Consider the following 17,500-nt stretch of genomic DNA (forward strand, 5'->3'; position numbering starts at 1 on the left):
GGTGGCCCCACGTGCGCCAGAGGGCCCGGCCAGGCCCAGCGGGAACCCTCCCCCGACTCGAAGGGGGGAGGCGTGGGCCGCGGTAGGCACCAAGAGCAGGCGCTCGGCCCCCACCCGCGGGGGGCCGGCGGACCCCCGCCCTCCCAGACGGCGGGAAGGGGGGGACTCTCGCCTACACACACCACCGACGGTAGCGTAGCGCACAAGGCAGGGGGTGGCCAATGGGGGAATCCGGTACCCCACACGAGGCACGCCCTTCACGGATCGCTAGAGAAACGTTCCTCACTGAGGGTGGGCGGCACCCGACCCAGCCCCTCTCCCAACCGGCCGCCGAGACAACGAGGGGGATCTGCGGTATGGGCAAGCACAAGGCTTCTTGAGCGTTCGCGGCCGGGGACACCCAAAGCCCCATCGCCTCGGGGACCGGACCGGCCCCAGCTCGGCGTCCCGCCACAATCGCTCAAACGCCCGGGCAACGTCTCCTTTCCCCACCGGAGGTGGGGAAGAGCGCCCGGGCGCCCGCTCGCCTAACACTCCCCACGCCACTCGGCACTGGGGACGACAACGCAACCCGCTCCCCCCCGGAGAGGGAACGCGCAACGCTGCCGAGCTTACCGCCTCGATCCCCCGAGCGAAGCAACAACGCTCTTCCTTTCGGGCACTCGCCTCAGAAGCCCCCGCAGACGGGGCGAGACCGACAGCGAGGCGGCGGCCGGCCGCGGCAGCGGCACTGGGATCGGGAACAGCACACACCGGCTCAGCCTCAGGCACCTCAGGAAACGACCCGGAGCGCCCCAGGAGCACCGAAGCAGAGGCGCACCGTCGCGCCAAAGCAGCACGGCGGCAGCCCTCCCCGGCGCGGGGAGGGCCACACAAGGCCCTTGGCCGCCCAGAGCGGGCGGCGAGCGAGAAGCACCCGCTACGTCAAAGGACCCCGGGAGCGAGGTCGAGGCCGGATTCCGCACCCCCGCCCTTCCCCGCACCGCGAACGGGCGGGGAGGCAAGGCGAGGGACCCGCAGGCAGGACGAGAAGAGCTGGCCCATTCACCATGAATGTCCGTCCCTCGCCTGGCGCGGCTTTGGTCCAGCCCAGGAGAGCGCAGAGTCACCACATCGATCAGCAGAGTGGGCGGGAGAGACCCAGGGAGCAGGGGGAGACCCGGCGAGGACCGCTTCTAAGAGGAGCCTGCTACGGCCTCACCGGCCCCACACCCCAGGGAGAGCGGCCGACGACACGGAACGGGGAACGCCTGACACGCGCGACTCAGAGCCATGGAAACGAGCGTCGTCACACCGCCCCCGGTGCCCGCAGCGAGGAGCGCACGGGCGGTAAAGGACCACCCGCCACCTCCCCCGCCGCCCCCCGGCGCCAGAAGACCGGCCGGCCGGAGGTGGCACCACCACCGCGAGGGCACTCCAGGTGCGCCAAAGAGCCGTCGCACGCAGGCCCAGGCAAGCAGCTCCAGAGGGAACGGGTCCGGGCCACCCCATCAGCCCAGAGCCCGGCACGCACCCGGAGGCCCAAGCTCCCTCCCTCTGGCGGCACGCGCCAGAGGACAACGTGTCAGCACCTACCCGATGGCAGAAAACGGCCAACTCGGGCCAAAACAATCGCGACCGGGGCAACGGGGAACAGTTCACTCAGCACTGCCGCCTTCCCTGAACAGAGTCGCGGTCAGCACACCGCGATATCGAGCCCATCACCGAGCTCCAGAGCCCCTAGGGACAACTGGTCGACCCTCGTGGACGAAGGCGAAAACAAGAGACGGGGACCACCATCTCCAACGAGCAGGACCGGGGGGCGGCCGGGGAACACGCTAAGGCGACCCACCACCGAAGGACGCCGGGCATAGCCATCAGGACAAGCCCCGGGCAGCGGGCCCCCAAAGAGGGAATGCGGCAAGGCCGGCCAAGCACACCCCTCTGGCCCGCCCGGCGCAGCCCCGCGGCCACGCGGCCAAAACCCGTGAGAGAGAGAGGGAGAGGGAGAGGCAGCGGGAGAAAAATAACACAGGAGTCCCGGCGACCGACCCAGACGGGGCCAAGCGAAGCCCGTGGCGGCGAAGGAACCGCTCAGACTGCCACCCGAGGCGCCCGCGGCCCGGACCGAGCAGGGAGAGAAGACAACCGACACACACACAAAGCCTGCCGGTCCAGTATACCGCCAACGGGCCACAACGGCCCAGCCCAGCGCGACCGAGACAGTTCCGCTGGCGCCGCCCAACTCCTGGATCTCTGTCTCGGCCACCGCCACCGAATATCACGCCTTGGCGACTTCCGAGGATCAGACGCTCCCATAAAAGCGGCCACCAGGTGGAGCTCGACAACCGTCAACCAAATCAGGCGGAAGGGACGCGGAACCTCGGGCGGCGTCAGCGGGATCCGCTCCGCAGGGGTCGTAGAGAGTCACCCGGACACATCCCACCAGCCGGGGCGCCCCGCCAGGGCCCCCCACAGCGGCGGGCGCGAGACGCAGGCAGATCGGCCCAGCACCCCTAGAGAATCCGGCCGGGGACACGGGCGGTGTGGGACTTCAAAACCGAAACCACCACGGTGAAGCCACTATCAGACGGGCAGATTGCTAGGCCACGGTCGGATCCATCCACAGAATGGAGGAATTGACAGAAACGTGTAAAAACCCGTTGAAATCGGTTGCTTGGGAATTTGATCTGCTGGTCTTTGGGCTTGGTGTTTCCGCCTGTTTCTGTACCCAAAAAAAAAAAAAAAACCGGAAGATGAACAGCCTCTGAGAATCCTCCCTCCTCTGTCTGTGTCTGTGGTTCAGTGCCAGAGGGCCGGCCTAGCACATAGGAGGCACTGGGTTTGAGCCTTAGCGCGGCATACAAAAAGGAACACAGTCAAGAGAAGGCGTGCTGTCCACCTACAACTACTCTAAAAAAGAAAAAAGAAAAAGAAAGAATACTGACCATAACAGGAAAAAGGATTCTTCCTTGTGGAGTTCTATTTTGTCTGGCCACATTTTATATACATATATAAACATTTTTTTTTTATTATTTTTTTAAGAGAGAGTGAGAGAGAATTTTAATATTTACTTTTTAGTTTTCGGTGGACACAACATCTTCGTTTGTATGGGGCGCTGAGGACCGAACCCGGGCCGCACGCAACCAGGCGAGTGCGCTGCCACTTGAGCCACATCCCCAGCCCCTTTTTTAACTTTTACTTATTTTTCTTTTTTAAAGACAAAAGAAGGAGAGAGAGGGAGGGAGGAGAGAGAGAGAGAGAGAGAGAGAGAGAGAGAGAGAGAGAGAGAGAGAGAATTTTTTAATGTTTGTTTTTCAGTATTCAGTGGGCACAACATCTTTATTTTATTTTATGTGGTGCTGAGTATCGAACCCAGCGCCCCGCGCATGCCAGGGGAGCGCGTTACCACTTGAGCCTCATCCCCAGCCCATTAATTCTTATCTGTATTTGTGTTTTTATTTACCAATTTTTTTTTTTTCATCTTGTGAAAACAGATCAACTTTAATTTCAGCACCTGAAGCTATCCAAGGGTATGCTCTATAAAGGTCATGGGACTGTTGTACACATTCAATAAAGTGACAACTCTGCCATACCACTTAGTATCTCACAATCAGGAACATACTTTTGAATTGCTTAAACAGAATCCACAGAATTAAAACAAAATCAGAAGCCATCCACAGTTATACTAATTGTCAATTACAAGTTTTACAATTAATACTTGATATAACAGTCAATATATAGCAGGGGATATTGAAATGATTTCAGAGTCTCATCCAGTTGTATTCGATTGGGAAGGTTTCTTGAATGGGGATAAAACTGGCCAAAGATAGATACAACCAGGATCAGACCAGCAAGTAAAAGTCCTACCACAGTTTCTGTGGTTTCCACTTTTTTTTTCTTTGTCAGTTAAAAGTGAACAGTGAGAATTAAATACTTATCTTTACATATACACAAGGTATGCTGTGAAGCATACTTGCTTACAAACATATAAAAATACTTGTTAAATAGTTCAATAAGAAAATAATGCACAAAAGTACATAGCAAAAACATTAACCATCTGTGACTCTGGAAAGCTCAATTCCGTGTTTTATATGACAGCAAACAAAAACAACTTTAGTTTTTTTGGAATGCCTTAAACCTGAAATACTTGAAAAGGAAGACAGACAGAAATCATTCATTCTTATCCTTAGCATGGCTGTGAAAGAGTTAAATTAAGAAACCAAGTACACATTGAGATGCCCAAGTCCAGAATGAGTCCAAATATTTGGCCACATAGAACACTATCATCTTCAAGAGGAGGAGTCATCACAGGCTTGATAAGCAGTTTTTTGTTTTTTTTTTTTTAAAGAGAGAATTTTTTAATATTTATGTTTTAGCTTTCGGCGGACACAACATCTTTGTATGTGGTGCTGAGGATGGAACCCGGGCCGCACGCATGCCAGGCGAGCGCGCTACCACTTGAGCCACATCCCCAGCCCCGAGAAGCAGGTTTTAATCCATAAATACAATAGGTATTTTGGTATTTTGGCCACTGGGAAAGAAAAGCTGTAGTATCAAGAAAGGTCTGATATGTCTCAATTTTGTAAACTCCGTTCAGTGTATTTAAGGTTATGTAAGGTTGACATCAAAATCTTTAAAGATAGGCAAAAAATTCATATTAAAAAAAAAACCCTCCTGTGGATGTTAGAATAACAGTAGGTAATATGATTCCAGAAGTTAAAAATTATTTCACAACCTAAAACTTCAGCTTAGCAAACAGCTTAGGTTGCACAACTGATTCATCCCTATTAAGATGTAAGCCCTTAAAAGAAGAATATGTCTGTATATGTAGACATGTATTTAGAAAGAATCAGATCATCTTTGAAGCAGCCTTAGTGTTTCCTTTAAATTGGTCTGGAAAGGATTAGCCGGCTTCTTGGTCTAAGGCTAACACGGTGATCATTTGTCTAAGGCTAGAAAGGTACCAACATGAGGTAAACCATCAGGAGAGGAGGAGGAGATGAGGGCTTTTCCTGGGAGTTGGTAGCTAAAATTCAAGGGATTCTTAGAAAATGACACAATGGCAGCCTTTCTTGTCTTTTTCTTTCCGAGTTGGTTCCGGTGAAGGAGGACATTCTTGCTCTTGAAATTTCCTTATAACCCGGACAAGTTCATGAAAGGCTTGATCTACATTCATCCTCATCTTTGCTGATGCCTCCATGTATGTTACTTTAAGTTGCCATGCTAACTGCTGTCCTTCCTCCTGTGTAACCTGTCTTTCATGATCCAGGTCTGCTTTATTACCAATTAAAATCATTGGAAACTCATCACGATCCTTTACTCTGAGAATCTGTCTCTGAAACGTATAGATTTCTTCAAAACTGCGGAGCCCAGCCGGGCCGTGCCGCGCCGAGCCGCGCCGAGCCTCCGCCGCCCGCCCTAGGCCCGGCTTCGGGGACGTGTGCGGACGGGCGGGGGTCCCGAGCGCCGGGAGCTGCCAGGAAGGACTCTGGGCGCGGCAGCAAGCCCCGGGGCTGACTTGGTGCCGCCCGAGGCGCAGAGAAGCCGACTGAGCGCAGGGGTCAGGGGCTGTAGCGGCCGGGGACTGGCTCCTCTGAGCTTCTCCGCAGCGCCTGCGGAACGCAGCCTCCACCGCCGCTACAAATGGCCGTCTATTTACCTATCTGTTTACCTGAGTTTTTTGTTGTTTTTTGAGCATTTTCTTAAACCGCAAGTCATTTTCCATTGGGTCACAGAGCCAAATTTTACGTTTAGGCACTTGGTAATAAGAAGCTATAACAGGGCTCTAAGAGCGGTTGCCTTGGCTAAAAAGCGTGGGCCCTTGTCCCAGAGCGAAACAACAACAACAACGGGGGGGGGGGGGGGGGGGGGGGACAAAAAGCCAAAAAAAAAAAAAAAAAAAAAAAAAAGAATCAAACAAATAATCCAATCAATCCATGGGCCAAGGACCTGAACAGATACTTCTCAGAAGTGGATTAAGACGCTCCTATAAAAGCGGCCACCAGGGGGAGCTCGAAAACCGTCAACAAAATCAGGCGGAAGGGACGCGGAACCTCGGTCGGTGTCAGCGAGATCCGCTTAGCAGGGGTCGTAGAAAGTCACCTGGACACGTCCCGCCAGCTGCCCACCCCACCCCCACCCCCACCCCCCCCCCACCCCGCGCCAGGGTCCCCCGCAGCAGCAGGAGGCGCCGGCAGTCTGCCCAGCACCCCTAGAGAATCCGGCGGTGTGGGACTTCAAAACCGAAACCACCACGGTGAAGCCACAATTAGTCAGGCCGACTGACTGATAGGCCACGGTTGGATCCATCCAGACTATGTAGGAATTGACGGAAACATGTAAAAATCAGTTTGAAATCGGTTGCTTGGGAATTTGATCTGCTTGTCTTTGGGCTTTGTGTTTCCTGCTTTTTCAGTACAAAAAAAAAATTGGAAGATGACCAGCCTCTGAGAATCCTTTCTTGTCTAGGGGCTGTCTGTGTCTTTGGGTCAGTGGCAGAGGACCGGCCTAGCACAGAGTTTGAGACTTAGCACGCCATACAAAAAGGAACAAATCGAAAGAAGGTGTGCTGTCCACCGACAACGTACTACGAAACAGAAAAAAAAAAAAAAAAAAAAAAAGAATACTAATCATAATAGGAAAAAGGATTCTTCCTTGTGGAGTTCTATTTTGTCTGTTTGGCCATTTTATCTTTTTATTTCTTTCTTTTTTTTTTTTTTTTTTTTTTTTTTGTTGTTGTATTTTTATTTTTATTGATCTATCAATATCACGGAGCCAAATTTTACATTTAGGCACTTGGTAATAAGAAGCTGTAACAGGGCTCTAAGTGAGGCTGCCTTGGCTAAAAAGCATGGTCTGTTGCCCTAGACTGAAACACCACATGCTCTGGGATAAATCAAGCTGGAGAAAGCTTGCCATCTCTACCTTCATTTTTATCTGTGTGCACATATTACGCACTGTTTCATCTAAGAAGTAGCAGTGCAACCAATATCTATCAGCCCTAAATGGACCCAACCCCTGCCCTCCCCAGCCACACAGGAGAGACCACAGTCTGAGCAAGAGCACTTCATGGTGTTGTCAGTCTGGTGTTGTGGCTCAATGGTACAGCACTTACCAAGTACGTATGAGGCACAGGGTTCAATCCCAGCACCACATTAAAATCATCATCATCACCTAAATAAACAAAATAAACATATGTATATATTTATCTGTTTATTTATTGGAGGAGGCCTGTAACCAGGGATTGAACTCAGTGGCACTCACTGACTGCGGAGCCACATCCCCTAGCCCTACCTATCTAGTATGTTACTTAGAGACAGGGTCTCACTGAGTTGCTTAGTGTCTCACTTTTGCTGAGGGTGGCTTTAAACTCTCGATCCTCCTGCCTCGGCTGTGTGTGTGTGTGTGTGTGTGTGTGTGTGTGTGTGAGAGAGAGAGAGAGAGAGAGAGAGAGAGAGAGAGAGAGAGAGAGAAGCGTGTCTGGGATGACAGGCATAGGCCACTGTACCCAGTCACTTATTTATTTTATTTTCAGTATGACTTCAAGGTACACACAAGACAATCACTGCCAGGCGTAGGAGGAACATAGCACATTGATAAACAGTCAGATGTTTGAGGAAGCATTCAACAATCTTAAGGTAGTGTGCAAGTCTTTCAATAACCTCAAAATACCTACATGAGGGTTGGGATTGTAGCTCAGTGGTAGAGTGCTTGCCTTGCATTCGTGAGGCCCTGGGTTCCATCCTCAGCACCACATAAAAATAAATAAATAAAAATAAAGATATTGTGTCCATCTACAGCTGAAAAACAAATAAATACATAAATAAATGGATGAATGAATAAATAAATACCTACATGAAAACCAGAGAGAATTAAAAGAAACGATGGATAAATCTATTATGGCAAAGAGGCGAGAACACTCATCCCTTAGCAGCTGACGACTTAGGCCATAAATAAATAATCAGTAACAAAGGACAGCAGAACTACATCGCGAACAACCCACACCTAATGGGCATGTTCAGAACACTGCAAGGCCACCACCACACAGCAGACATTCTTTTAAAGCGAATACGGAATGTTTACCAAAGTTGACCGTAGAATGGAACATAAACCAAATCTCCACAAAGTCTAAAAGATGAAATCACACCACAACTCTTCTCTGAACAACACAAAAGTAAGCTGGAGGTCGGGCATGTTGGCCACTGCCAGGAGTCATTTCAAGAACCGGATTAAACCCAAAGAAAGTATAAACCTGTAGATTCACAAATCTCAGGGAGAAATAGCAGCATCCATCTTTCACAAACTCTTGAGAGGGGCAGGTCAGGGGTCAAGGTGAGATTGAAATACCCCCAACAAAGTGTCAACTTTATCAAATCAGTAGCCTAGAGAGAGCAGGTACTTGTACTATTCCTTCTCGGTGCCATTGTGGTTTTTCTTTGGGGGGGGGGGAGGGGGAGGGGTGGTTCCAGCCTCTTTGGGTTCCTACCACTTTGTCTGCAAGGGAAAATTTGTTTTCTGTCAGGATGGGGTGCCAGTTATCAGGACGGGCGGGGAAGTAAGATTCTTACACTAAACCGGGCTTGCTTGGGGGCAGGTCTCAGTTCTAATTTACATAACAAAAGGCAGTGCAAAGTCTCTCCCACTGCCCCTGAAGGAAGAAAAATGTGGCCTCTCCAGGCTGTTCACAATTCCCAACCTGTTTCAAATTCCAGTATGGTTTCGCGTATCTGTTTTAAGGGTCAGTTTGTCTCTCTAACTCTGCATTTATGCTGACCGATTGGTTTAAAACTAAACTAAGAGGTTAATTTGAATATCATTTGTTTCACAGCATTGGTTCAATGTGTCCACCAGCATTTAATTTCTCTCTCCTGATGTTCCTTAGTAATCTGATTGCTTTGGCCTCCTTCTCCTGGATCATGTGTAACTTGCCCCCCTTTGGTATAAAAAGAAACCTAGGAGGAGATTGATCCTAAAGAAAAGGGGTGCTCCACTAAGTGAGAAACTGAAAATCAAGCGAGAGAGAGAGAGAGAGAGAGAGAGAGAGAGAGAGAGAGAGAGAGGGAGTGTAAGTTATAGAGAGAGAAGGGGAGAGTCTCTTGTACTTCAGGGTTTTTGTTTGTCTGTCTGTCTGTTTGTTTCTTTGTTTGTTTGTTCTCTAATAATTACAGTGTTTCAATTGGAAGCTCTGCCCTGGGTAATTCTTTCCAATTCTTAGAAAGTAGTAACTGTGGTTATGTTCATTTCTGTTAATGATCCATTCTTCCTGCCTCTTAAATTCATTGATCACCCAGAACTTTTTTGTTTGGGGCAGGAGGGGGCCAGGTGCTTGAGAGAATTTTCTTTTTTTTTTCCTGTGTCATTTGAACGGAGATTTGGACCTCTGACTAAGAGTAGAGTTTTCCTAGAGAAAAGAGAAGAGCTCTAAGGGAAAAGCAGGGGGATTAGATTTAAAAAAAAAAAGCCTTTTGAAACCAAACTATTGTTAGCTAAAACTGCTTACTCTTTGCCGTGAATGAGAAGAATCTTAAAATATGTGATATGTTTGGGTCAGTCCAATGTGTCTTTGCGATGATTCATCATCTGAAGTGGCACTCCCTTTCTCCACTGAAAAGTCTTAACTGGGCCTCTTCAGAAATCTTCACCCAGACTGGTTTTAGGTCTGTCAGCCCGAAGAGTCTCTGCCAAAGAATTCAAGGTGGATAAACTTCCTATTTTCGTGTCACCCTGTTTACTTGGCCACTGGCCGAGAAGATACCAGCACTCCCCCTTACTAGTTTTTCACAAACATATCCAGAATAGTACTTTGAAGAAATGTGCAAACAAGGCCTCTGGCCTTGAGCTGGACTTCACAGAGATGTCTACAGGTTTAAGATACGAGAAGAAGTTACCAACTGGACTCCATGGTAACAGCTGGCAGGGGGAGACTAGACAGGGGAGAAGAAGCTCTCCCCTTCTCAGGTGTTGTCCTCGAGGGGTTAACATGCCCAGAACAGTGAGAGAAAAAGCTGCTTTTATGTGAACTTCTGCTGACCATGAGTTTCTGAGCCCCTCCCCTTACATGCTCGGTAGAAAACTCTGAAACTACCTGAACTCAGGGGATTAATTCATTACAGCAAAAGCCAGCCGTGTCCTCTGAACTTGGCTGCAGCCAAATAAAACCGTTTTCCTGCTCTGTTCGGTCGGTGCCTTGCCTCATTTGTCCCTACAACACATCCATGTAAGGAAGACTTTATCAAGCCAGTAGCCTAGGTAAAGCAGGTTCCAGGTTGCTTTTTGCCACCACCACCACCACCACCACCACCACCACCAACAACAACCCCTCCCCCCTTTCGCCCCCCCCCCCCTTCTTTGCAACTGAGAGATAAGATCGAGCTAACATGGGTCACTCTATATGCAATGAATACCAATAATTTCTTCTGATTTTTTTTAACTACATACAAACAAACAAACCAAAAACCATGAAAAGTATAAACTATGTTACTGAGAATCAAGAAGAGTAATTCACTCATGTAAATTCAGAAATTCGTAAGGGTGGCTGTGGTTTCTGTCTGTTGCTGTTGTTGTCCTTTTTGTCTTTTTTAAAAAAAATTTTCTCCCAACTGTCAAATCAAGGAACTGGGGGGGGGGGGGGAGGTGGGGGTGGGGGTCAGAAAGAAAATGTAACAGGGGTCCACTTTATATGCTTTGAGTATAAGTCTCACTGCTCAGCCACTGAGGCTCATGTTAAAACCCATATCCTTTTTCCTTTCTCTTTTTCCTTCCCTCCCCCTCCCTAATCATAGGTGAAGGCTATATTGACTTTCAGGGTCGGTTATCTGCCCATTGGCTAACAAATATTTAGAATTTCCATCCAGAAAATCACTTTTCTGTTTGATAACCTTGTTAGGCCTCGAACAACAGAGTGTCAGCAGAGTCGTCAGAGTTTTGTTGCTGTAAAGGTTCAGTTCTTATGTTTTCTTATTATAATAAATTCCCCCTCTTCCTTCTGAGATGCTTTGCCTCTGAGCAACACCCCCCCCAACACCTACCCCCCCTTCTCTCTCTCTCTCTCTCTCTCTCTCTCTCTCTCTCTCTCTCTCTCTCTCTCTCATTACCGCAGGGCTCCATAAGTTGCTGAGGCTGTGTTAGTCTTGTGATTCTCCTGAATCACCCCACATGTCTGTCACTGGAGATGTGTGCACATCTGGGGACTAGAGTAGTATGCTGTGTGTGAGAGATTATTTTATTCTTCAAAAGTCGGTACACTTAAAGACATATAGGTTTCCTACATGAGAGGTCACCAATTAGTGCCCTTTTTATTAGAACGTGTATTGTATCGAAGCTCTAAACTTATCCCATAGTCAGTGACACATGTGGAAGTTCTAACATATGCATTCGCATTCGGTGTAACATTCAGATTTAAAAAAAAGAAAAAAAAGATCTGTGCTTGGGGCTGGGGATGCGGCTCAAGTGGTAGCCCGCTCACCTGGCATGCGTGCGGCCCGGGTTTGATCCTCAGCACCACATACTAACAAAGATGTTGTGTCCACCGAAAACTAACTAACTAACTAACTAAATAAATAAATAAATAAATAAATAAATATTTAAAAATTCTCTCTCTCTGTCTCTCGCTCTCACACTCTCTCTAAAAAAAAAGTTTAAAAATAAATAAATAAATAAAAAGATCTGTGCCATTAATGACCAGTTTTCACATCTGTTAGTTTTAATTGAGTAAGTAAGGGTTTGGTGATCGTTTGTTGAAAGAATACTCCTGTACCAGGTGAGTGGCACTGTTTTCTGAACGCATAAGAGTATTTGTCCACTTGAGTCCAAGCTGTTCACCTAGGTCCAACTGTTGGTGAGCAAAAACCACATCGTGGCAGTTATCTGGCCAGAGTCATAGATTCTGAACGTGGCTTCCAAAGTCAAAGGTCAATGAATGTACGTAGGACTTCTAGGCAATGTGATGTGAAGATCTCTGGGCTTGTTGTACAATAAATATGTCTGTGTTCCTTCAGCATTGAAGGAAATGTATTCATTCTAGAATGCAAAGCTTGGGCTAGGGTTTTAGCTCGGTAGTAGACCACTTGCCTGGGACGTGTGGGGCGCCGGATTCGATCCTGAGCACCACAGAACCCAAAACAAAGGGGCACACAAGCAAATAGGGTAAAGATAGTGTGTCCATCCATCTACAACTCAAGAAATTAAAGGGGAAAAAAATTAAAATGCAAGTTTTAGCCAGGCATGGGTTGGGGGTTCATGTCTGTCCTCCCCCCCCCCCCCCCCCCCAGAGGATCAGGAGGAGCTTGAGAGAAGGATTGTAAGCTCATAGCGAGAGAAAGTAACCTCGCGAGACCCCTGTCTCCAAAAGAAAAGTTGTGATAGTAAAAGCAAATGGGACTCCGTTTTGTTTTATGTCTCCATTCTGTAAAACAACCAGGCCAAGTAGAAGGGTGATGACTGGGGCAAGATGTTCTTTTCCTTGTGCTATAGAAACCTTTAAGAACACGGAAATGGGACATTGTTTCTGTAACTAGCCCATAACGGGGGGGGGGGGGGGGGGGGCGGCTATGCTTCTGTCACTGGAGTGGCTAGGCTGATTGTGATTGGCTGAGCGTCCCTCCGCCTGACTTCACTCTCCCGCTTCTGTAACATGGCTATGGCTTGCTTGCATTAGCTAGACGCCCCCTCCCCCCAAAACGTCCCTTTTGCAGGTTTCAGGCTTATAAGGGGCACCCTTGCAATTGTTTGGGGCTGGCCAGGGGAACAGCTTTATGTTCTTCTGCTCAGTCGCCACTACTTGTGCTTTAATAAAGGCTTGATTCCTTTCTACGTGAGTGGTCTGGAAGTCAGTTTTTGAAACCCTGGGACCAAGCTTTAACTAGAACAAGCAAGCAAGCCAGAAAACAAATGAATAGATAGATAGATAAATTGAATATGGGGATGTGGCTCAGTCAGTGGTCAAGTGAGCGCTTCTGGGTTCAACTCATAAATCAATGGATTTACCAAAAATGTATAAAAATATCTGTATAAAAAGGGGAGGGGATGTTGGTTTATCTCAGTGGTAAACTGTGTCTGTGTTCAGTCCCCAGTTCCAGGCTCCAGTCAGAAACCAGCCCCTGTGTGAGGGGCTGGTTTTTAGTTCCATCCCCACCAAGGAAACCCTGACATGAGTATGGGGAGCCTTATTTGTCTATTGGATGCCAAGGGTAGAGTGATTTCCATCTTGATCTGCCCCCCCCCCCCGCTTTTTTTTTTTTTTTTCTGTGTGAGCAAGGTCTCTTCTAGTGTCTTGATTTTATTTATTTATTTATTTGGCCTAGTTGGAAACAATGCCTTTATGTTATTAGTTTCTTTTTATCTGGAGCCGAGGATGGAACCCAGGGCCTCGAATATGCTAGGCGAGCACTCCAACGCTGAGATATAAAGGACCCCAGCCCATCCCAGCCCAGCACGGCAGTCTGGCAGTCTTCATTTTTTTTTTTTTTTTCCTTTCCCGTGGGCACTTTGAGATGAGATTGCCTTGCCTGTTTTGGTTGTTTGAGTCTCTCTTTGTTCACTACTTTTGTTTCTTTTGTGATGCTAGGCTGGGGAAGAGACCCAGGGCCTTGGGCATTGGTCCACAAACGGTCTTGATTGCTGGGCAACACCCTCACCTTTTTTCCTTTGTCTCTTCCCTTCCCCAGAAAGTAAACCCAGGAAGGGCCTCCCTCTCCTTCTCCCAGGCCCAAATTCATCCTGTTTGGGTTTTGTGCGCAGACCGGTACACACTAGACACACACACACACACACACACACACACACACACACAGGAAACATCACTGTTTTGTTTTTGTTTGTTTCTCTCTTAACCTCATCCAGGCCCTCCCTCATAACTCTCAGGGGTGGGGGAAGGTGTTTACTATGGACCTCTAGTGGTGACAGCCTTGGGAGGGACTACTGCTGGGGAATTGGAGTGAGTGGGATGGGGGAAGTGTGGATTATAGTTCAAATTCCAAGGGTCGGGCAGAGGCACAGAAGCTATCTCCTAGGTGGGGCATGTTAAAGGCTAAGGAAAGTGATCAGATACCAGGGGTGAAAGCGATATGTCCTCCCCGCCCCCCAGTGCTTCCGGGGGACTTTACTGTATGGGGGAGGGGGGGCGGGGGAACAACCGCACTGAGGCCCGTGCCCATCTGTCTTTCCAGGGACTCAGTAGGCTGAGGGAAGAGAGGAAGATATGACGCGGCGGCTTGCAGCTTAGTGATCTCTATATGGATATAGATATACATATCTAAGTCTGTCTGTCTGTCTCTCTATCTATCTATCTATGTCTACACATGTAGATAGATTATATCTAAACTGGAAATGGAACTCAGGCAGGCCTTCCAAAATGACGGTAGCTTTGCGCCACCTAGCGTTCAGTGACTGCAACTAACGAGGCTGCCCTTTTCAGACCACAGACCACTCACTGTGGACTCCCAAGTTCCACAGGGTGGAAACCCGTCGCTATGCACATTCTCGTGTATATGCTTGTGTTTCTGACCCGGTGGCAAGATGAGATCCGACTGAAGAAGCCAAGCAAGCCTAAAACGTGTGTCCCACCTTCACCACTCCTAAGTGTGGAGGATTAGCTGACTGAGAAAGCCTTAGGGGAGGGAGCAGCTTCGGTCCCATAGGGGACAGTTGGGGAAGGCAAGGACCCTGAGTAGCTGCACAGTTGCTCTGGGATCCAATTTTACCTGTAGAACTACTCGGCGCTACATAAACCTCAGCCAGCCAGCCAGCCTGTGCTGCATTTTGTCCTGTCTTTATTGGTATTAGGTACTTTCCAGAAGAAATGGGGGGGGGGGGGGATTTCCCATCTCGTGTCAAGAGTCTCCCGGGACCGAATCCTCCTTGTCCATGCTTTCCTTGAAGATCCTTTAGAGATTCTTCACTTCGAGATGGACGGATGTGTGTGCTGCTGCAGGTTTGACAGCCATCCGGGAGGAAAAACAACCACCAAAAAAAAAAAAGTGTCCCAAATCATCTTTGTCATCATTCCACCATCCTTGGAAGAAGGAAGTCGATCCAAAAGTCCTGGAAGAGAACAGTAAGAGTAGTGAAAGATCAGAATGGTAGGACCGTGTCCAGCAACCACCACCTCAGCTACTCACCAGAGAAGGTGAGGTCCTGGGAGTACTCAGGCAACCTCCAGAGACCTTGAGCTTTAACCAGCAAATAGAGAAAGGAGAGAGGGAAGGGGAAGGGGAAGGGGAAGGACACCACCCCCCCCACCCCATGTGATAACACCACCACAGGGTTTATCACAGACTGAGATAGGATGTTGTCTCCTTTGATGTTAGCCAACATGAGCAATCAAGGGACACTCCCTCTCAAAAAAAAAAAAAAAAAAAAAAAATTGAGGTGTAACTCCGTGGTGGTGGTTAGGTACTTCTGGATTCAATCCAGTGGAAATCATATCACCTTTCTTCCCTGTTTTAGGCACGAGTCCACGCCCAGCGTAGTCTTGAAGTCACATAGACTTTGGAGACCAGAGGATGTCAGAAATGACTCTTATCAAAAGTAAGAAGCCGAATTACAACTGCGGCCAGGAAGAAGTGCAAGGTGGCCTTTGAATCTCCTCTACAAAATCTCCTGTTGTTGCTGACGTGCAGAAGAGTCCCTGTGTTTTTGCTTTGCCAGTGCTGCCATAAGCCTTTTTTCCTGTGTCTCAAGACCTTGCCATCCTTATTGGATTGGGCCAAGCTTTCAGCAACAGGAAGAGGAGAGAGAGAGAGAGAGAGAGAGAGAGAGAGAGAGAGAGAGAGAGAGAGAGAGAGAGAAGGCCGGGGGAGGGGGAGCAAATATTAAAAAAAAAAAATCAAGAACAAAAATAAAGAAAAGTAAACGAAAGGAAGCACCACCAGCACCAGCACCAGCAGGAAAGAAACAGTGAAGCAAAAGTGAAAGAAAGGAAGGAGGGAAGGAGAGAGGGAGCGAGCGAGAGTTGAGTTGGTGGGCAAGGAAGGACAGAAATGCACAAACACTCAAGAGCACCCCCCCCCTGGCTGTGACATTCCTCTCCAGGTACTGACCACCAAGAGAAGAAAAAGCCCAGACCCACACAAGTAATGATTTGATGCATGCAATTAAAACTGAACTCCCGATTAGGAAAGAATGTCCCCACTTGAAATAAGGAATATTCGTGGAGTCATCCTACCGCCACTTATAGCTAAAAAGAAACCATTGACAAATTAACTTGGGCGGGGGGGGGATGGGGGGAGGAAGAGGAAGAGGAGGAGGAGGAGGAGGAGGAGGAGGAGGAGGAGAGGGAGGGGGAGAGGGAGAGCGGAGGGGAGGGGAGGGGGAGGTTAGGGTGCGGGTGGGGGAGGGGAGGGGAAGGCGGGGCGAGGAGGAGGAGGAGGAGGAGGAGGAGGAGGAGGAGGAGGAGGAGAAAAACAGAGGAAGAAATGAGACAAGAGAAGTCTGCGAACTCCATTTTGCACACAGATGCCCCTGGTGGCACAGGATTGTAATCCCAGGGACTCGGGAGGATGAGGCAGGCAGAGTGCAATGCGTCAAAACTCCAGTAGCACTCCCAGTTCCACATCAAAGGCAACCAAAAGAAAAACACACATAATTTCACTTACCCAGGCAGTATTTACATTGGGACAACTGGTCGACCTCTTTCGTTGGGGGTGTACTGGTCGACCTCCGGGATATATATATATATATATGTGTGTGTGTGTGTGTGTGTGTGTGTGTGTGTGTGTGTGTGTGTTGCCTTGGAGGAGGAAAGGAGTAATAGGATGAGGGGGTCAAGGAAAAGAGAGAGAGAGAGAGAGAGAGAGAGAGAGAGAGAGAGAGAGAGAGAGAGAGAAGGGTGAAACTTAGGGGCTGGGTGTGTGGCTCAACCGGTAGCATGGGGCGCTGGGTTAGATCGCACCAAATAAAACATAAAATAAATAAAAATAAGTTAAAAAATAATAATAATAAAATAAAGATGTTGGGTCCACCGAAAACTAAACAATAAATATTAAAAAAAAAAAAAAAAAAAAGGAAGGAAGGAAGGAAGGAAGGAAGGAAAGAAAGAAAGAAAAGGCGTGTATGAGTGAACACCAATTTCGACCCCAACCCCCATCCCGCTTATGTTAGGACAGCTGGTCGACCTCCGTACTTACCGCATGGAAAAAAATTCCAAGTCCTCATGCGGACAACTGGTCGACCCCGGTCGTGCTGGGGCAAACCGGCCAACTGGTCAACCTGCGGGAGGGTGGGGGCGGAAGAGGGGGAGAAGAAATGTAAGTAAACCAGCGCGGCAAACAATCAAACAAGCCCCGCCTCCCCGCCCCCAACCAAAAAAGGAAACCAATCATCTAGGGCTGTGAATATATCTCTGCAGGTAGAGTGCAATGCGTTCGAATGTCCAGTAGCAGTCTCAGTCCCGCATCGAACCGAGTCAAACGAGAAGCAGCAATACGGGTACTCTTCCAGGCAGATTTCACATTGGGACAACTGGTCGACTTCCGGGGAGGGGGCGGGGCGTGTGTTGGAGGAGGAAAGGAGTCATAAATAG

Source organism: Marmota flaviventris, unplaced genomic scaffold, assembly GCF_047511675.1.
Source record: "Marmota flaviventris isolate mMarFla1 unplaced genomic scaffold, mMarFla1.hap1 Scaffold_878, whole genome shotgun sequence".
Taxonomy (NCBI): Eukaryota; Metazoa; Chordata; class Mammalia; order Rodentia; family Sciuridae; genus Marmota; species Marmota flaviventris.